At 41.8% G+C, this 21,683-nt stretch overlaps 1 protein-coding gene across 3 annotated transcripts in view; it reads right to left on the reverse strand.

Moving 5' to 3' along the window:
• PCED1B (PC-esterase domain containing 1B) overlaps window positions 1-21,683 on the reverse strand; it is a 113,204-nt gene that overhangs the window by 46,659 nt on the left and 44,862 nt on the right. The window contains exon 4 of one of the 3 annotated variants that reach the window (XM_045523546.2): window positions 1,999-2,068. The exons of the other annotated variants lie outside the window; for them this stretch is intronic. The gene's annotated coding sequence lies outside the window, so the exon portion shown is untranslated. The remainder of the gene's footprint in view (window positions 1-1,998; window positions 2,069-21,683) is intronic. 3 annotated transcript variants of the gene reach the window in all.

Genomic DNA, 21,683 nt, shown 5'->3' on the forward strand with positions numbered 1-21,683 from the left:
ACATTAAGATTTGTGCATTTTACTGAAGTCAAATTGTTTCTTAATTAAAGCATTTAAGAAATAAAGGTGAATGTATGTCCATGTGTAACTGAAAAATTGTGCTCTACACTGGAAATTGACACAACATTGTAAACTGACTGTAAGTCAATAAAATAAAATTTAAAAAAAAGAAATAAAGGTGAAACAAAAACATTTTTAGAAAAAGTGAAACTGAGAGAATTTATTGCCAAAAGACCTACCCTAAAAAGGGCTACTAGATATAAACCTGGACCTTCAAGAAGGAAACAAGTATGTTGGAAATGGTAAATATGAAGGAAAATCCTGTGTATATATATAGTATGTATATTCATTTCCTGAGTTTTTCCCTTCATTTGTCTTTAGGTGGGGGCAGGTAAAATACCAAACACCTACATTATGGAGGAGGAAGGCGGGGGTGGGGAAGAGGGGAATTTTTAGGAAACAAAGAGAAAGTCACCGAATCAATTAGGGATTCCTAGCTCCTGAAATTTGATTCTAGCTGAATGCCATGGTACAGAGTAGATTCAAACTAGGTCCTCAGGATGCCAAACAACCTGGTGAATAAAACAAGTTTGGGCCAACTATTTCCAAGCTTTGCATGTTGGTTGAGCATTTGGTATCCACAACTTGCTGTTAACAGTTATTTAAAAAGATCTGTTAGGTAATTACAATCTCAACTTTTAATTCTAGTATTTGAAGAATTAATTTTACAATAGACAGAATTAGTAAATTGAGGCCCACTTTGGGTAGGATATGTCAAGGTCATGGACCAAGGTTTAAACTGAGGTCAGCTTGATCCCAAATTCTGCTTTATAACCAACACTGCACTGATTTTATTCCTGACTGTTTTCTCATATGTAAAATGAAAATGGTAACAGAATCTATCTCAGTGTTGTTACAAGGATTGAATGAGAAACGTCTGCAAAGTACCTGGGGTATAGTAAGAACTCAATCAATGGGAAGGTGTCTAAAAAAATATATGACCTCTAGTTAATACATTTTACAGCCGCCAAGACTTCAGTGAGGGGGAGTGTGTGGAATTCCCTCTTTTTTTGGACTGATCATTGCACTATCCTATGACCAGAAACACCACCTTAATTCTGCCAGCCTTCTAATCAACCATGCCTTCAGGTAATCAAGGGCTTTTTAAAGGAGCAACAAAAATGCTCTCCTTGTAACTCATTATACTACATAATGGATGAAGGACTGAATTTCAAATAACCCTCAGGTTGTCTCTGGGCACTTTGAATTAGCAATTGTTCCCTCTGAGGCTTACCCCAGCCACATTTTTGTACTCAAACCTGCTCTAAAGCAAAGGATTATCTGATAGTATTTTGGATTAAATATGGATTAAAGGATTTAATTGCATTCCCCTAACATTTATTGAGCTTGTCTTACTTGCTGGACATCTTGCTAGATACTTCCTCATATATATTTAATTCATTTCAAGAAGAATACTTTCTAATGCAGCTGTTACAAACGGTTTCTTCAGCGTCTCAAAATAATATGAAAAACCTGAGAAGTATTTGTGGGGCTCTTATGATCAATATTTAAACAATTGATGAAAACTGTGTATCTTATTTGGGCATTACATTTTTCTTCTAGTATCTCAGAGATTAATTATTTTCACCCTAAAATTACTGATTATGAATCTTCTTTGGCAGGATGGCTCAAATTCCATGATAAATACAGACAATCTGTTTTTCCTCCCACCACGTTCAAGGGGGAAAAATTAATGTGTTTGTTAAGCTAAAGAAATAATAAATAATTCTAAACTTGCCAAAGGGTACTGTAAGTTACATATTAGCTTTGGGGAAAATCTATTTCTAATCCTTCTGATGGCTAATTTCTTCCATCTGTGACCTGCCATAGATTAAACCATCCAACTTAATGCCTGATGGGTCATTTTCAGCCACTTGCTCTGTTTACATGGATCACCCTGAGTCAGAAATGCAAAGGAAATTTTTAGTGTTCTCTTACCTCATTTCCTTGGTTCCTTTTCCTCTCTTTACTGTCCTGTCTTCCCTACTGCCTCTTTCAACCTGTCTCCCTAAAAACACAGAAATACAAGTTGGTACTTCCCAGCTTTGTTTCAAACTGATTTTCTTTTGCCACCTCCTCAATCCCTTTCCCCAAAGGACGTATCTGTGTTGTTTGGGATCTCAGGAGACAATTCCTCCCTTCTTCAAAACCACCAGGAAAAGGAGAAGTTCACGATTGCCCGTCCTTACCCTTCCCAGCCATGATCTCCTAGCAACTGCTCTGGAGGAAGGCATTGTTATCTCCATTTTACAGGACCAGGGTCGGAGAGTGTAAACAATTTGCCCAAGTTCACAAAGCTGGCAAATGTAGAGCTGAGATCTACACCCAGGTCTTTCTGACCACAAAGGCACACTGTTATTTCACTGTTACCCTGTTCTCTACGATATACTGGATCACACTCAAAATTTATCAGTCTAATGCTCGTAGATTTCCTTGATCAGGATCTTATTTTATACAGCCAGTTTTGTATCAGTCCTAAACTCCATCCAGGCTTTCCTGTCTTATGTCTGAAGGTAAGATGTACCTATTAGCCTGGAATACCCTTCTCTTCTCCTGTCCCAAATCTCCCTATTCCTCAAGACTCATTATGTCCATTTTCCATAGGACCTTTCTGATGCCTCCAGTTCCAGTTTGCTCCTCTTAAACACTTGAGGAGTTTGGAAGATAGTGTATTCCTTGTCTTTCCTCCACCACACCCATCCAACTGCCTCTCCTCCTGAGATGAGTGGTTCCTACAGCTGACAGGCAGGCTGAGCCTTGAGCTGAGCTGGGTTGGGTGGAGAAACCTGGTAGCTGATACATGACTTCTGCCCTTTAGTCTAAATAAGAGCCTGGAGTCCTAGGTACAAAGAGACTTTGGACTAGTCTCAGCTGGCCCAAAGGAGATCTGACGGCCTGTGAAGGGAGAGAAATGGCACTGGCACATGTAGGTGCTCCTGGGGTACCTGCTGGACTCCTTGGTCCATCAGGAGAACTGAATAGACGGGTGAAGTCTGCTCCATCCCTGAGGTTGGAAGGTCACTGGCATTTGCAGCTAAGGAAACCACCAGGATGGAGATAAGCTTCCTTTTGGTGCTCTGGCAGGAGTCTGCAACTTGCTGGATTTGTACACCACCTACCTTCCTGGCAGAGCCAACTACAGACCTACCGCTAGCTAGAGTCTGCACATAAGGAACCCAGCAGCTGGACATGCGTTCCATCTACAGTAGCGGTTCTCAAAGTGTGGCCCACGGACCAGCAAGCATCAGCATCACCCAGAAACTAGTCAGAGATGCAATTTCCAGGCCCACTGAATCAGGAACTCCGGGAGCAGGGCGAGCAATCTGTTTTAACAAGTTCTCCAGGTGATTCTGATGCGGGCGAAAGTCTGAGTAGCCATGCTGCTCAAAGCGTGGTCCACGGACCAGCAGCACCGACATCACCTTGTTAGAAATGTGACACTCGGGCCACACTCCAGGTTGTCTGAGTTTGAGTCTATTTTTTAAAAAGATTCCCTAGCAATATGAAAAGAATAAGTAGATAAAACCAAACAACCAAAGATCCCCAAGTGATCCATATGTACATTAAAGTTTGAGAAGCACTGATATGGGAAAAAAATAGCCTCAGGTTATCAAACAGCTGGAGGGAGGAAATAATGATGCCCTTCACAGCAGAGCTCCTCGGAAGACAGGACTGCTGGTGGGAGGGGCAGCAGTTTGAACTGGGAAAAAATAAAACTGAATTTAAGAGGCTCACTTATAACACTGAACAAACAAACAAACCCCCAAACAACAACAAAATAACTGAACAATAACAACAACAACAACAAAAAAAAAACACATGATTTTTTTAAACTAAACAAATGAATGAGTGAAGAGGATGATTAATGTTGAGCTCAAATCAGTGGCCTGGAACATCAATTGGAAGAAGTATCTTAAAATACAGAACAAAATTCAAAGAGGTAGAAGTCACCAGCAAAAACATAAGGGACTTGGAAGACAGATCCAGGAGACCTACGTGCTAATATTAGAAAAAAATAAAGGACAGATTGAGGAGAGGCTAAATTAAATACATATGAGATACCTCTGAGTCAGCAGATGGGAATGTAATATCAAGATTCACACGCTTAAGCATACTCCGGTAAGATTTCTGAACTTTAAGGATAAAGAAAAAACTCTTATAAACTTAGGGACAGAAAGAACAAAATATCAAAAAAAAAAAAAAAAAAGCAGCATTAGACAAACATAGGACTCTGTCACCTACAACTCTAGAACCTAATAACACATAGAAATAACATCAGAGAGAAAAGAACGACAACCCAGGAATTCTATACATCCAGGCAAGATAATATTATTCATTTGTCAGGAGAAAAAAAATGTACACTTTTGGCTATGCAAGGATTCAGGGAAAAAGTAGTCCTCCTATTCCACCTTAGGGAAGTCAGATCAGAGTAGAGGGTGAAGAGGAGAAGCAAAAATGGCAAGCAGTGTATCTTGCCAGAAGTATAGTTAAATGCAGTAGATGCTAATAGAGTGAGGTGATGTAATACAACAGCTAAGTAAGTAGCCTTAAACAAGAGAAATTTACTGCAAAGGAAACCTAGTAATGGTCTGAAATCCAAAGTACTAAGCCATTAAGCCATGCCAGCCAGACAGGCATGCGGGGGTGGGACAGATTCTACTTTATTCTAGAGAGTCTTTAGTAGCCTCCTAGTTGCTTTCTTCATCGTTTTCCCTCTCTTTAATGTTCTTCTCTTCCTCTAGCTCACCCAAAGCTGCCTCACCCCATCAGCCTCAACACACAGACATGCAGCAGGGAAGAACAAACCTGACTCCGTATTAGATCTGTTTCTTTAGCTCTAACCATGGGCTCTGTGTCCTGGGCTTAGTCGTGCTGGTTCTGCACCTTTTGTAAAAGAATGTTGCCTGTAGCCTGAAATATACAGGATTGCCTATTCCCAAGGCTCTGACCTTTAAGGGTATAACACTTTCCCATCCATATAAAGACAAAAAAGCTGCAGAATAGAAAATAACATTTGTCTTGTTGGAGGTTTACAGGGACCCCATGACCTGACCTACCCAGACAGCTGCAAGAACAAAGGATTCCAACACTAAGAAGCTTGCAACAACCAACCACACCCCCTCCTCTTTTTGGTACAAAGGGAGCCTAAATTCTGACTTGGGGAAGATGATTCTCTAGGACATTAGTCCCCCATCTTTTTGTCCTGCTGGCTTTGTGAATCAAGTTGTTATTCCTTGCCCCGACACCTCATTTCTCAATTTATTGGCCTGTCCCTGCGGCTAGCAGAATGAATTTGCACTCGGCGTCGGACATGCACATTTAGCTGCCTTCACAGAATTCTCTGTTTCAAAATTACTCTTTCTTGCCCCCTCCCCAACCTCCTTCCCTCATCAAAATGTGTCCTCTGTCAGCTGGCCAGACTGAGTCTTAGGAGACCCACCTCCCCCAGCTCAGATGCTCCTGACAGTCTTGCACACTGGGGGTGGGGGTGGGGGTGGGGAGGGGGTCCCTTGAGGTAGAAGACCCTACGTCCCTCCCTGGAGAACACGGCCTCCCTCCTGTGGTCAGCTACTGCTGGTGGAGAGGGAAACCTCCCAGGACACCATGCAGATTCCTGTCTCAGTTAAGATGTTTGACTCCCAGTAACAATACCAAATCAAAACGTAATAGGCAATAGGAGAATGTGCTACCATACGTAACTTTAGTAGAGATAGGCTGTAGGTGTGGTTGATTCAGGAGCTCCGCAGTATCACCTGGAATCCAGCTTTCTTCTCTTCCCCACTCTGCTATTTATGCCACTAACCTCATCCCAAGGTTGGCTCCCTGGTGGCCATAATATGGCGCCAGCACAGCTGCGTACACGTGCAACCTCGCCCACATACAGGATGCAGACAACTCCAGCAAACCACACCTCACAACCCAGTAGCCCAACCACAGGTAAGGGCAGGGCGGGCTTGGATGGATCACCCAAGGAGGGCTGTTACAGAGCCAGCCACAAGGTCCACTTCTGCTTCCACCTCCTCTCCCCAGCTGATCTATGAGGAAATCCAGGACAAACCCCCAGAAATGCCCCAGAGAAATAAAAGTTGTCACCAACAGAAAAATTAACCCTTTTTAACAGGGTAGATCATTTTCTTTCTTTTTTTCTTTCCTTTCCTTTCTTTTCTTTCTCTGGTTTTATTTTGTTTGTTTGTTTGTTTGTTTTGTTTTGTTTTGTCTTTTGACTACAGCTCATCTTGATTAGTTACTTGTTCGCAAAAAGACTTCCCTCTTGGATTCTTTCATTTTATGGAAGGAATAATTGAGGCGAGGAGAGCATCATTTTGAATTCTTTTACTAGAATGGACTGTAAATCACCGGCTGTCATGACTGTGGCCAGTGGCCATTCTACCATACTTAATTCCGAGACTATTGCTATGACATGTTTCTGAGGTCAGCTAAATGTTTCTGTGCATCCATATTTTAATTGGTTTCCTTGGAGTTTTTAGCTGTATGTGTTACAGAAAAACAAAGCTGGAGATTAGTTAAAGATGGTAAAACAGACTTTCTTCAGTAACTCCTGCAGTAACGGGAAAAGGACTTCAGTTTAGAACCAAACCCATCTCTGATCCATGTAGAGGTGCAGAGACTGAGTATGGGCTTGAACGAAGTCAGGGAAGTGGAAACTTATAAAAATCAAGCAGGGAGGTGGGCCAGTGTGCCCAGGCCACCTGGGTTTGTTAACTGGCCCTTACGAAAGTGAGGCTCTCACCCTCCCACAGAGACTGGGGAAAAGGTGCCCTATCTTCAGGTGTTGGCTGGAACAAACAATAAATTCTTTTGTCAGCCTTGAGTTTTCCCAGACAGGGTCTTAAGAGGGCTGGGTCTTCCCAGGGACAAGCCCTTGAACTGTTTGAAGCCCTGTTAAGCGTTTGTTCAAGATCTTAATGTTGTGGGACAAACAAAATAGTTTATGATGGAAGTAAAGAACAGTTCTCAGATGTAACCTGAAGAAATCATGCTATATAATGATCTTAATATACACAACTATAACAATATGATTCCTCTCTGTCCCTAAACGTATAATTGCATTTACTAATATAAAGTCAAATTAATATACATATGAACTTCTTAACTGAATAGAAGATTAATTGCATATTATGCCTCAGTAGCCCCTGAAAACATTCCTCTCTAACAGTGTAATATGTATATAACCAGTTCCAAAGGATAGCCTGAGCCAGCCATCTGGAACAATCTTTTTAAATGGAGGAGCAAGGTTTGGTGGGTGCATCACTCAAATAGTCACCTTTTAGCCCACCAACTTTAAGTGGTGATAGAAAGTCAAGGGGTTACTCATAAAAGCCTATTGGTAGGCATCTGGACAAGGAGATGTGGGATGGGACTTTTTAGCCTCATCAATCCTTTTACTGTAGAAAAATTATTGATACAACTGACAATAAGTAATCTATGTTGTCTCTGGAGCTGTTAAAAGAATGTGTGCCAATTAGTTATCAAAATGTGTTTTTCCAGTATACATACACTCTTTGGAAACACACACACACAGACACACAGAGACACTCATACACACACACACATATACATGAAAATGTGAAAACCTCTATAAAGCTCACAAAAATGAAAAGCAATTCTAGAAAAACTGCCCATCATTCACTCATTATGAGTTGTAAAATGGTCTTACCTTTGCAATAACAAGAAGCAGTATATGGGGTAATATGTTATAGGAAAATGAAATAAATGTTTTGCTAAATCAGCTCCTCCCTTGGTGAGGTTGGCTGAGCTCTGTGCTGTATGTTGAAGTTCAAGAGGGAAAAAAGAGCCTCATCTTATTACAGATCGCATTTAAGCTTAGATGATGGTAGCAGATCTGGGTGATAATCGAACAAAACAAGTCTAGTTAGGAATTTGGAAACCCATAGTCAAATACTTCGTGCTTGGCACACAGCAGACATTCAGGTGATGTATGTTAAGTGGAGTTTTCAAAGTGTGTATTTTGGTCACATGTTAATAAGATATTCAAGACATTGAGTAATATTTACATTTCAAGTGGTTGGATCGCCCCTGAATAAGCACCTTTTTTTTCAAAGAAATGACAAAGGAAGAGAAGCTCAGATTGTTCAGTTATATTATTAATGTCATCCTTTCTCACTGTTACACAGAAGCATTGAATCGAATTGGATGTTCCTGTCACCGAATCTCCCCTCTAACAAACATAGCTGAGACCAAAGAAAGAAGCAGGAATACCTTCTGAAGAGTCAACTGAAGCTCCTGGAGTCGGAGCCAGCAGGTTTAAAGCCCTCATCACAGGAGTATCCTGAGCCCCAAATCAAAGCTTATTTAATCTCATTTAACACAGGATTTAGATAATTTTGTTTCTCTGGTTAGAAGGGTTGTGCACACTGTTGATTTCCCAGGGTAGAATTTTAAAGCCATCATGCCTTAAGGAATACTAGATCCCACTTTGGCGCATGTTTCCTCTTGTCCTGAGTCCTACTTCAGGACGTCGTCCTCTCTCCCCAAGTGCCTCCTTCGTATAGTTGTTTACATCTCTGTCTCCTCTTTTAGGGTAGGTGCTTACTATGTCTGATTAATGTTTGTATTCCTCTTTCCTTTGAGACTTTTTCCTGAAACCTTGACACCATAGGTAAACCATAAATGCTCGTTAAACACAATGAATCAAAAATGGAGAATTAGAAGAGTTGATGCCCAGCTGGAAGCAGCAAGAAGCCACATACGGAGGGTGGTGTGTAGGAAGAAACTAAAATCAAAGGGCTGATGTCCAGCTATCTGGGGCCGTTCGTTGTAGGGAAAAAGAGCTCCACACCACAGGAGCCCGGGGAACTGCATGGAGTTAGTAAAATGGGTATGGTTATAAACTGGTGGGTGGTGTAAACAGTTTTAAGTTTAAAAACAGTTTTAAAAAGTTTTAAGAATATTGCAAAATGTTTGCAAAGGCACAAGGGACTATATTCAATTTCTTGTAATAACATACAATGGAAAAGAATCTGAAAAAATACACATGTATATGTGTAACTGAATTGCTTTCCTGTACACCTGAAAGTAACATTATAGATCAATTACACTTCAATAAAAGATAAAATTTTTAAAAGATGCTTGCAAAGATTATATGACACAAGGATGTTCACTGCAGTGCTAAGACTCACTATGAAAGACTGCCCATCAATAGAGAAATACTGACCAGCAAAGATTTTTTAAAATTAAATTAGAATACTTCAATATAATATAAATGTATACATGTGCATAAAAAGTATGAAAGTGTATGTGAAAGGATACAGATTGGCACATAACAGTGGTTGGTAAGGTCACAAATGGCTTTTATTTCATTCTTTATAATTCTGTGTTTTCCAAATTCTCACCAATAGATATGAATTAATTTACTAATTGGAAATAAGAAGAAATTTTCTATGTGTGTGTTCGGGGGTAAACTTTAGCTGTATGGAAAATTCACTTATGTAGAGAAACCCATTCCTTGATCATACTGTTATAGATTCTTAGGAGATGCCTGCTATGCACTTGATGTTTGTTAGGTCCTGAGTATTCAAAGATAAAAGATATGGCCCCTGGTCTCATGGAGCGTGGACTCTGTGGGGAGACAAGGTTTTGCTCTAATGTTTGTTGAACATTCACTGGCGCTAGGCATTTTACTTAGATTACCTCATTTAATCCCCACAATAATTCTGTGAAGTAAATATTCTTCTTCTTCTTCTCAATTGATTTGCCCAAGATTGCAGCTAGTAAGTAATGAGGGAGAGCTTCAAACCCAAACCCACCAGACCTGGATGTTCTTCAACAAGACTGTCTCCAACAACTGTCATCAAGGAGATATATGCTAAGATGGAGGTAAAGTCTAATGACACTTAGGACATGTTTCTAACCCACGATGAGTGGAGAAAAGGATGTGGAAGGCTTCCTGGAGGAGGTGTCATTTTCACAGAACACAATGTGGACAGGAGTTGGGGAATAGGACAGGGGGTTCCAGGCAGAAGTCACATGCACCTGTGCTCAGAGGCCAGAGAGAAGTGGGGCACACCCAGGCAATGTACGTGGTTCCCTATGGCTGGAGCAAGGCTGCAAGGATGTGTCAGGACCCAGGGCACAAGGCTGGGATCTCATAACGAAGGGATATATTTGTCTCATCCAGTACTATCATGCAAAATGAAAACCTTTCTTCTAGTTTTGCACTGGTGGATGAGAAAAAGGGTTAAGCAGGCTTTAAAAAAAAAAAATCCCACACTCGTTTGACTGATTACTGCCATGGTAACCCAGCAGCAGCCAACACTTGTCAAGGCCTTTTCTTTGGATACAATAATAAACAGTGATAAAGCATTACTTCAAAGCTTTATATTTTTGCCATCAGTTAAAATTCTGTTCCTGGCTATGGTAAAGACTTCTTCAAATCACAGCCAAAAAGAAAAAAGAAAAAAAGAAAAAAGGAAGGGAAAGGAGAGTGAGAGAGAGAAAGGTATATTTTAAATAATGTCCTGGAAACAATTTATGCCTATGCCTTAAGAATTTGAAGCCCTTAACATTTGAGGCCCTTGGAAAGACCAAAAACCTTATCCAGGTGGAGCATTCTGAAAGGGCTTCCTCCCTCCTAAGAATAAAGACTTGACAGAAGGTAAACAGTGACACTGCACTTTGTCGCATTAGCCCCATTATGTCTGCCGTGATTTCTGTGGAGGTGAACAGCCACCCCCTCACCCCTCCTTTCACTGTTAACTTTAGCTGAGAGGAGCTGAGACGCACAATTATTGCCGGGTGACAGCTGTGTGATGGGTGGGAACTTGTTTCTAAAACAATCCACAAATATTTAGATTTGGTACCATTCTGAAAGCTACTCTCAAAGCAGGCAGCTTCTCCCAAGAGGCAATTCCTTAGAGGAAAGGAAGGCTTTTCAGCTTGGAGAGGAGACTCTCCCGGTCAAAGTCACAGCTCCCATCCCTTCTAGCACCTTCCTCCTCAAACCTGACCTCACCTCCAGGAGCTCAGTCTCCTGCTCTGTAAAGCGGGACTTACTCCTCCCCTTTGCAGTACAGCTGGAAGGACTGGCGATGCTCAGTCCACAGGCGGCGGGCACACATACACTCTGTGTTCAGTCAGTAGCTCTTCTTATTTATTCACTCACAAACTCAAATGGTAAGCCAGGTAATAAAACCCTCAATTTATGTATCATAGTTCATAAATTCTTAGACACACTGTTTTTCATAGTTTAACGTCTCTGAAATTGGGATGTCTTACAGCATAATTGGCCGTGATTTTTCTTTCTTCGTACATCATAAAATAGGAGGATGTCTCAGATAAGATCAAACAGGGTAGCCCCTGGCGGCATATGGAACATTTGACCTTGGTTCCAGGCCAACAGATAAAAGAAGGAGCTAAACCCTACTCCTCTTCAATAAATCTCTGACAGAAAAGATAAGATTCACGGCAAGTACCCATCTCATCTTTCCGAGCTGTTGCAACCTGGCAACACATCTGTTCCTAAGAGAATACACATCAGAATCATCCATCCACTCAGTCTCCTCTGTGATCCATCCCATCTGGGGGCACCTTTCCGCATCTCCTCAACTGTCCTTCTCCCAACACCTGCACTGCTGCTAAAATGAAACAAAACAGAGGAGACTGAGCTTGAGATTTTCAGGGCTGTCTCTAAAAGGAAACCAGGCAGGAACGTAATGAATGTAATTTTTCAGGCTTGTAGAAACATGTTGATCGCGGCTGCAAGGCTTACTGTAGGGGGAGGGAGTAGAAAGATGCTCATGCAAACACACGCGCACGCACACACACGCACATGGCCTTCTGTCTTACACTATGGAGTTCTGCCTTAAGGCTTCACATGACCCTCAAAACCAGAGCTCTAAGGGAATGTAGATGGTTGGAACCCTAGAGTAGCTAGTGTCACCTGCTTGGGGACAGAAGATGCACCCACACACCTGCTGTTATAGGTAACAGAACCAGATTACGAAGTGGGTTAGGAGTTACTTGCCTGGAAAAAGTCTATAACGATGCTACAATATTGGCACAACTCAGAACTAGGGTACCAGTGAACTCGGGTTTTTGAAAGCAACTCTACCTGGTGGCCGAACACAAGTTGGTTCTGTTCCCACTAAAGGAGACACTGACATCTAGGAGAAACAGTTCAAAACCAAAACCAAAAACTCCATACAGGTGCAAAATCTTTTGGAAATGAGTATGTTTGTGGTGCTCTTGAGTGGTCGCAGAGAACAGTTGTGGGGTCAACCACCGATCCTGCAGTGGAGGAAAGACAAACTTGACTCCATATGAGATCTGTTCCTTTAGCTCTAACCCTGGGCCCTGTTTCCTGGGCTTAGTCGTGCTGGTTCTGCACCTTTTGTAAAAGAATGTTGCCTAGAGCCTGAAATACACAGGAGATCCCATTCTCAAGGGGCTGACCTTTAAGGGTGTAACACTTTCCCATTCATACAGAGATAAAAAGTTGCAGAACAGAGAATAACATTTGTCTTGCTGGAGGTTTACAGGGACACCATGACCTGACCTACGTGGACAGCTGCAAGAACAAAGGATTCTGACACCAAGAAGACTGCAACAACCAACCACACTCCCTCCCGTTTTTAGTATGAAAGGAGCCTGAATTCTGACTTAGGGAAGATGGTTCTGTAGGACATTAGTTCTCCCATCTTCATGGTCTGCTGGATTTGTGAATAAAGTCATTATTTCTTGCCCCAAAATATTGTCTCCCGATTTATTGGCCTGTCGTGTGGTGAGCAGAAAGAGTTTGGACTTGGTAACAATATTCTGTGCCTGAAAGCGGCACTTGTGGTCGGTCAGTAAGAGAAAACAACTGTCAGGTCATTGCCAAAGATGTGAGATTTTGCCCTCCTCGTGAGCTAACGGGTTAGCCTGCCACTGTTTCATGGATGCTTGTTGATGACACAAGTCTACTTGTGTCCGATGGTTTGGAACAAACAGCAGTCAGCACCTTGCTTGCGAGAGGTGTAGAATGGGAGAGACCCTGGAGCATGGTAACGTGACACAGTGGAGTACAGCACAGTCGTTCCCACCCCACTGAACAAACGCAGTGAACACCACATTAGAACAAAGATATTGAAACATATACGGAAACAGTATCCGTGTGAAGAGGCGCAGACTTCAGACCGCCTAGGAAGTTCCCGTGGTCCAGCTCTGGTCTGGAGCCTGGCAGGCTCGGTCGTTTCATGGGAAGGGACTTGAATGAAAATGCCAGTTCACAGAGAACGAAATAGGACAGAGGAAACAATGAATAGTTCTGTTTCCTTTTTATTTGGAAGCATACCTATTACATATTTCCTAATTCAGTGGGAAGAATAAAGCTGGATGCTTCAAAGTAGTTGGAAAAATCTTAGCCCAAAGGCAATGAGAGGGCTCAAAAGCCAGCTACGGAGAGCTAACTTCATTCCTGTTTCAGTATAGACGGCTTTTCCTTTTTTTTTTTTTTCCGGCTGTATCTAGCAGTTTCTTGTCTTCATGTTTAAAGGACTTGAATTGGTAGATAAAGACAGTTACCAGATTTGAGATGAATGGAACTCCAATCATTTTGAATTTCTATATCAAATTATATATGAAATACATAGAGAACATTTTCTATAGTTTTAAAATGTATATAAGCTATAACTTCAATTTCTAAATTCTAAGCATTTTCTTTTTTTCCTAGAACTAATACCTTTGATTACAGTCTTAGTTCTCTTAATAACTGTTACTACCTGGCAGCCTAATGCTGTTTTAGAAGGTAACATTGATAAAATTGATCATTTTCCTAACATAAAAAAAAAAAAAGGTAACATTGATGCTAAGTCCTCTCTCAGTATCCATGGGGGATTGGTTCCAGGACCCCTATGGGATACTGGAATCTGAGGATGCTCAAGTCACTTGTGTAAAATGGCAAAGGCAAAGGATTTGCATGTAATCTAAGCATGTCCTCCTTATACTTTAAATCATCTTCAGATTATTTATAACATCTAATACAATGTAACTGCCACGTAAGTTGCTTTTTGGAACTTTCTGGATTTTTCTTCCCCCAAATATTTTCAATCCACAGATCTGGAACCCATGGACATGCAGGGCCGACTGTACTATTAACTAATCTTCAGACCTTATTCCAGTGTCTCCGTCCTCTTTCAGGTTCAAAATTCAGTTCAGGAGCCCACATGGCATGTAGCTTTCCTGTTTCCTTAGTCTTCTCCAATCTGAAACAATTTCTAAAACATTTAAAAATTAAAGAAAAAAGTTTTGCTCATGACCTTGATATTTGGAAGAGTCCTTCAGTATGAGTTGGTTTGATGTTTTCTCGTGATTGTACAGAAGTTATGTGTCTTTGTCGAGAAGACTGCAGAAGTGATCATACGCCTTCTTAGGGCAGCGTATGAGGAAGGTACACGATGTCAACATGTCTCATAAATGATGCCTTTGACTTTGATCCTTTGGTTAAGGTTGTTGTCATCTAGGTTTCCCCACTATAATATTATGATTTTTTGCCCATGTAACTAATATCTTGTATCTTGTATTTATTCCCATGTAACTAGTATCTTTTGGGAGATGCCTTGAGAGTATGCAAATACCCTAATTCTCATAACTGTTTTGCCCACTAACTTTGGCATCTGTCAACGTTGCTAGCCTGCAACAGTCATTACTGTTTACTTTGGTGTTTACCAAAGAGTGATTTTTCTATTTCCATTATTCTTCCTGCACTTATTCACTGGAATTCTACCATAAAGAAGAATGGAGTCATTTATTTAATTATTATTTATTTATTTATTTATTTAGACTAGAAGTACATACTCATGGATATTCAGTTTATTTTCTTGCTCAATTTGTCCCATCTTGGGCCCTTGACAGTTCCTTCAAATTGGCTCCTATATTGTTTTGAATATTTTTTAGTACTACCGTATTTTCTGAGACCCCACAAAATAGTCCAGGCTCATCTCTGACTTCTCTTCTCCCAGCCCTGGAATCGGCCGTTTCTCCAAGGAGTCCTGGCTCCTTTTACTAGAGAATGATGATTAGAAACCGAAATCTGGTGGGTGCCAGGCGTGCTCATCATTACTGGGATGTCACTGCTGCCAGAGGCTTTCAGCAGACAGAACTAGGAAGTGTATGTGTGTGTACATACCCAGACACCTATCTACATATCTAAACCCGTGATTCTCACTGGTTACCTCTGATTCCAGTCCAAAGTTTCATTGTCATCTCCCCTCTTTCCTTATTTGTAACTTCTTTCTCCTCAGTTAAGATGCCTGATTCTTATTATCCACAATCTAGTTACTGATCCACACAATCCTATAATGCACATAAAGTAGTTTCAGAGTTGTTTAACCAATACCTCTGTGAAAAACAAATTTATCAATTCTAATACAATATTCCTGTATAGTTCTTTCTGTTTTTAGCTTGATGGTATATGGTGGTTAATTTTATGTGTCATCTTGACTGCGCCACGCATAGGGTGCCGAGATATGATTCAATGTTATTTCTAGGTGTGTCTGTGAAGGTATTTCTGAAGGAGATGAACCTTTGAATCAGGAGACTGAGTAAGCAGCTAGCCCTCCCCAACGTGGAGGCCAAATGCAATCTGCTGCCGGTGTGAACAGAATACAAAGCTGAGTAAGGTGACACCTCATTGTAGTTTTGATTTGCATTTCTCTGATAATTAGCAATACTGAACATCTTTTCATGGATCTATTGGCCACTTGTAGGTCTTCAATGGAGAAATGTCTGTTTAGGTCTTCCACACAATTTATGAAAAAGAATACATATATATATATATATATGTATGTATAACTGAATCACCATGCTGTACACTAGAGACTAACACAACATTGTAAATTAACTATACTTCAACTGAAAAAAAAAAAAGCAGAGTAAGAAAAAATTCTTTCTCACTGCCTGACTATCTTTAAACTGGCCACACATGGGGTGCTGGGACCATGCATGGGGCACTGGTTTTCTCCTGCTTTTGGACTTAGACTAGAATGTATGTCATCAGCTCACCTGTTTCTTAGGCCTTTGCACTCAGGCTGGACCTGTACCATTGGCTCTCTTGGGTCTCCAACTTGTGGCCCGCAGATCCTGGGACTTCTCAGCCCCCAAAACCATGTGAGCTAATTCCTTACAACAAATCATAGATGGATAGATGGAGATCTCATTGTATGTAACCTCATCTTTATACCTATCTATATCTATCTCCTATTGGTTCTGTTTCTCTGGAGAACCCAGACTACTAATATTTCATCTATTGTCAAAATACTATTTTCCACAATCACCTAGATTAGTGCTTTTCCTCTGTACTCTTTCCATTGTGGTTATATTGTTCATTCATAATGGTGCATTTCTTCCCATTTATACTTCTTTTAAAAAAATTAAGTTAGATACTATCTGCACAAAACCCTCCAGCACTTTCCATCTCGCTCTACGTCAAATTAGAAGCCCTCCCACCGACTAACCCTGCGTGATCCGGACTCTTATGTCTCTCTGACCTCATCTCCTTGCCCCCAACCCTTTACTCACTCCAGTCCAGTCACACTGGCTTTCTTTTCTTCCCCCCATTTTAAAAATTGAAGTATAGTTGATTTACAATGTTGCACTAGTTTCCTGTGTACTACATGGTGATTCAGTTATATATACATATTCTTTTTCTTATTCTTTTTCATTACAACTTACTAGAAGCCACTGAATATAGTTACAGTAGGACCTTGTTGTTTATCTATCTATTCTGTACATAGTCACGCTGGCCCCCTGATTTCCCTCAGCATCCCACACGCTCTCCCACCACAGTGCCTTTGCACTTGCTCTCCCGCAGACATCCACATGGCTGAGGCCCTCGCTTCCTTCAGGCTTCTGTTCACAAAGGCACTTTGTCTACTGATTTCTTTCTCTGTCTTAGTTAGAAGAATGTGAGTTCCATGAGGGCTTTGTTCTGTCATAGCCATACTTCCTGATCTGGAACTATACCTGGACCTTAGTAGGCACTTACACATAAATTTGTGTTGAATGTTTGTTGAATTAACCTGCTTCATATTTCTTTAAGGAAATATCTTCAATCCTTTAGATGTCAATGATGAATGTCAACTGATAACAAATTGCCAGCATAAGGTCTGACAATTTGTATTTTGCCTCAAATGCATATTATGGTAACTGTGCAACTACACTATGTGATTCAGTCTTATTCATTAGAATGTTTGCCTTCAATATACTCTCCACATCTCTTCTAATAGCTGTGTCCTTCTATAAAGAAAATAGGGTTCTTTTCCTCCTAAATTCTCTGCAATAAACATATTATTTTTAAAATCAGGGAAAAAAGCAAAAACTCTTAAAACAAGCAACTCATGTAAAAGCGTTAATCTAAGTGATCTTGGAAAATAGTATTTTGACAATCTACGAACCACAGTGTAAGTTCTCATCACAGAATTACTGTGATGCTCTTCCTCCCTCTTCATTCTCCTGAGGAGTCTTCCATGCTGACAAGTTTTAGAAGCAACTTTTAAAGCATCTGTCTGAGAAAATGATCAGGAAGCCTATTTGCTCCTACAGATAGGCCACCTACTATTATGCAAGCCAGCCTATAAAGAGACAGTTATCCCAAATCATTTAACAGGGAGCGGCAAAAGGAGGAAATAATAACAGATAGCAGAACGTGTGAGGCAACTATTGTGCAAGTCCTCGGGGGACCTGACAAAGGGAGACAGATGTGAGAAGAAAAAGGAACCGCGCTCTAATGGTGGGGTGAGGATGTCAACATCCCTCCCTGCACTGAAGCACAGTGACGTGGGGGGAATGCTCCAGCGGAAAAGCACTTAAGGTAAGTGAAATGTATTGTCAGTGCTAGGCTGAGGATGTTTGGGAGCTAGACACAAAGTACCAAATCACGGAAGCAACTGAGTGATGTCTAGACTGAGAAATCATAGCTAGAAAGTTGTTTCCACCATTTGAGAGCACAGAGGTATTTCTGTAAACTGGAAAGACTGGGGATAGCCAAAGGGATGTTGAGATGAATGGAATCTTCCCCGAGTCCCTCCCACAAGGGAAAATTCTCAGCAACCCCATTTCCTGGCAACGGAATGTTACCAAACCCGAAGGCAGGTGGACAATGGAAAATAAAACAGGGAGGGAGAAGAGATAAAGGGGACAGAAAGTCCTAGTTTTGTAAAATCTCACAGGATAAGGGAAAGACTCCAGGGGGACAAACGTTGAAAACTGCTGTGATCGCTCTGGTAGCAGGGATGTCTGAGATTTAAGGAAGTCTAGTCAGGAGCGCCAGAATCTGGCCAATGCGGTAAGCTTGTTGGAATTAACGGTGAAGAAACCTGTAAAACAAAGGGCGTGTCTCCTTCCTAAAGTAGAGGGCTTTCCTTTCTGGAGAACATCTGGGCAAAAAGTGGGAAAATAAAGCTTATAGGAGCATCAAACATGGTTCTTCTGGTCTTTGTTTTTGTTTCGTTTTGATTTCCTCCAGGAATCGATTAACTCCAGGGAAACTGAGGCAGCACAAATGACCGCTGGGACCCCCACGAGGACTAGAGAATTCAGAAGCTCGGAGAGCTGCCTCTGATGGGCTTTCTACCTGTGAACTTGCTACAGCAGACAGCTTTGGTCGCCCACCCAATAGCAATTCCAGACTCACGATCTCCTAACAGACCCTGAATTTATTCTAGTATCTACACTTTTCCAAGAGATCATGGGTTCCCAGTCCCAGGTGTTTGATTATACTAACCCAGTGGCGGGGGGGATTGTCATTATTTGCCAATGATTGGCTCAGGAAGAGGCAGTTTTGGTCATCAGGACATCAAGGGAAGCTAAGGGAGACATCTGGGCAAGGTTTCTTAGCTCTTTAAAAGAGACACAAGGAAAAGTCCCATTTTTGTGTCTGTATAATGGAGTCTGAAGACGGGATGCCTGAACCTGCCAGACATGTTTTTCTTTTAAAATTTTTTTAAATTTTTATACAATTTTAAAGTTTACTTTCCATCTACAGTTGGAATTATTGGCTCTATTCTACAAAATATTGGCTCTATTCCCCATGTCATACAATATATCCTTGTAGCCAGTCTCATGCCTGGTAATGTGTACTGCCCACTATCCCACCCCAAGCTGTCCCTCTCTCCCTCCCCACTCGTAACCACTAGTTTGTTCCTGCTATAGCCATTTTTTTAACCATGAAGAAAGCTAACCAACGTGCTCAGGATGGAAAAGCAGACCAAAGAACTAGGGTTTTTGATGTTGTCAAGGTGCTGAATTGAACAACCCTGGGGCTGTGCTCCCTGGGGGCTTCTTGCTACGCTGGTCGATAAATCCATTAGCTCTCGCAGCCATTCTGAGTTGAATTTTCTGTTGCCTGAGCCCTACTTCTTTTATTTTCTTACTCTAATAATGAAATTTGGAATGTGCTAGCAATAAAATCCTTACTTCAGAGGAGATTACTGAGTAATATTGAGGCCGCTCTCCCTTTTACCCTGTGCGAGGTCTCCCAGAGCGGGGACAGTGTGACACTCTCAGAATGCCAAAGGCCCAAAGTGGAGACAGAAGCTCCCATCACAGCCAAGATCAAAGGCACACTTTCCATGTTCTGGTAACCCACTTACTGGAAATGCCCATTGGCTGGAAATGCAATAGCTGGAAGTGCCCACTGGCTTGGAGGATTGATGCACCGACCACATTTAGAAATTAGTCCTTAGGCTCACATTTGGACTGGGGCTGCCTCTGAATTGCCTCTTGCTGAGCCCTGATATCTCCAAGATGCCCAGATAGCACGCCTCCCCTGTGCAGCAGGAGGTTAGCTCGGCAGACTTGGGAGCTCAAACCTTGTACATTCTGAAGGAATGAATGGCCTTCACTGGCTCCAGGGAGGTCACCTCTGAGCTCTTGGAATATCCTTCCCGATAAGAGTGTCTTCGTCACAGAAGAACTTATTTACAAAACAGAAACAGACTCACAGACATAGAATAGAAACTTCAGGTTACCAAAAGGGAAGCGGGGAGGGGGAGAGGTATAAATTGGGAGTTCGGGATTTGCAGATACTAACTACTATATATAAAATAGATAAACAACAAGGTCCTCCTGTAGAGCACAGGGAACTATATTCAGTGCCTGTAATAGCCTATAATGAAAAAGAAAATGAAAAGGAATATATTTGCGTATAACTGAATCGCTACGCTGTATACCAGAAACTAACACAACACTGTGAACTGAATATACTTCAATTAAAAAAAGTGTATTGTATAACTGAGACCAGACCTTGAGCCCTGCTGGATAATTTGTGTTAACAAGGAGATTTATGGTGAACAACTGCTTTGTTTACCCGTGGCCCTGGACCACGACGTATCAGCCTGACCTGCGGAGGCCTGAACACTGAGTGGTTCAGGTCAGTCACTCGGGCGCTCCACGCCTGCGTGACTGACCCCAGTAACACGCCTGGACACCGAGGCTCGGGAGGGCCCACTGGTTGGCGATGGTACTTTGTACCTTGTCACACATTATTGCTGGGAGAATTAAGGGCTGCCTGTCCAACAGCACTGGGAAAGGACAACCAGCAGCTGCTGCCTGATTTCCCCCGGACTCTGCCCTTTGGCTTTATGAATTTTAATCCGTACCCTTTCACTGTAATAAATCATTACCACGTGTGTCCCAGCTTTTCTGAGTTCTGTGAGTCCTTCTAGCGAATCACTGAACCTAAGAGTGATCCTGGGGAATCCCCAAAACTCCTACTACCTCAACACTTAAAGTTTCTTTTGGAGCCTCTGATATTCCGTCCAGAGTCACACATAACTCAGCATTATAGTGGGTTGATCGGTCCCCTGGAAAGAGCACTGGGACATGGAGGACCTGGATTCACCTCCTGGCTCCGTGACATGGTGGTGGTGGGGCCTTGGGGAGGGCTCAGGTCTCCAGTCTGTCCTCTTTTGAAGAATGGAGCTATATCTGCTCTACTACCGCAGACTGTGGGGTGGAGCACACCCGGTAACGTATGTGACAACATTTTGAAAATTATATGGATTTTTCATCGTTAAGTGTCATATCTACTTTTAACACCTGACACGAAAGTGGAGTCTTAATAGCTAACACTGAGCCCTGAGTTTGCGCCAGGCCCCTCTCACGTCCGGGCTCATTCAATCTCCACTCTATCATCAGCCTCCTGTTATACGTGTGGGAAACTTCGTGAGGAAATTGAACAACCTTCCCAAGGCTCTGCAACTGGTAAAGGCCAAAACCGGAACTCAAAGTGCAGCCTTCTCAGAGCTCAAGTGCTCAACCATCTTACAGGGCAACTCTGTCCTTTCAAGTACCTCCAAAGAATTCAGTCTCTTATATGTAAAACACCTTAGAGATGTGCAGTCTGTCATTTGAAACGGTCCCTAGATCAAGGCCACTTTAGGAAATACACCAGTCTTACCTACGAAGGTTCTGTTAAGTTTTGGGTGAGGATATTTGGCAGGTAAACAACATCTTGGAACAGAGGGGAACACCAGACACCAACACTACAGGAGAAGGGGGATTTGCTGCCTCTGTTCCCTTTTCCTGTTTATCCAGTGTATTTGGGGCAGATTTTCCTTGCTGCATCATACAACTGCCACAATCATGACTAGGGGAAAAAAAATCTG

The sequence above is a fragment of the Camelus bactrianus genome, chromosome 12 (assembly GCF_048773025.1).
Source record: "Camelus bactrianus isolate YW-2024 breed Bactrian camel chromosome 12, ASM4877302v1, whole genome shotgun sequence".
Lineage (NCBI taxonomy): Eukaryota > Metazoa > Chordata > Mammalia > Artiodactyla > Camelidae > Camelus > Camelus bactrianus.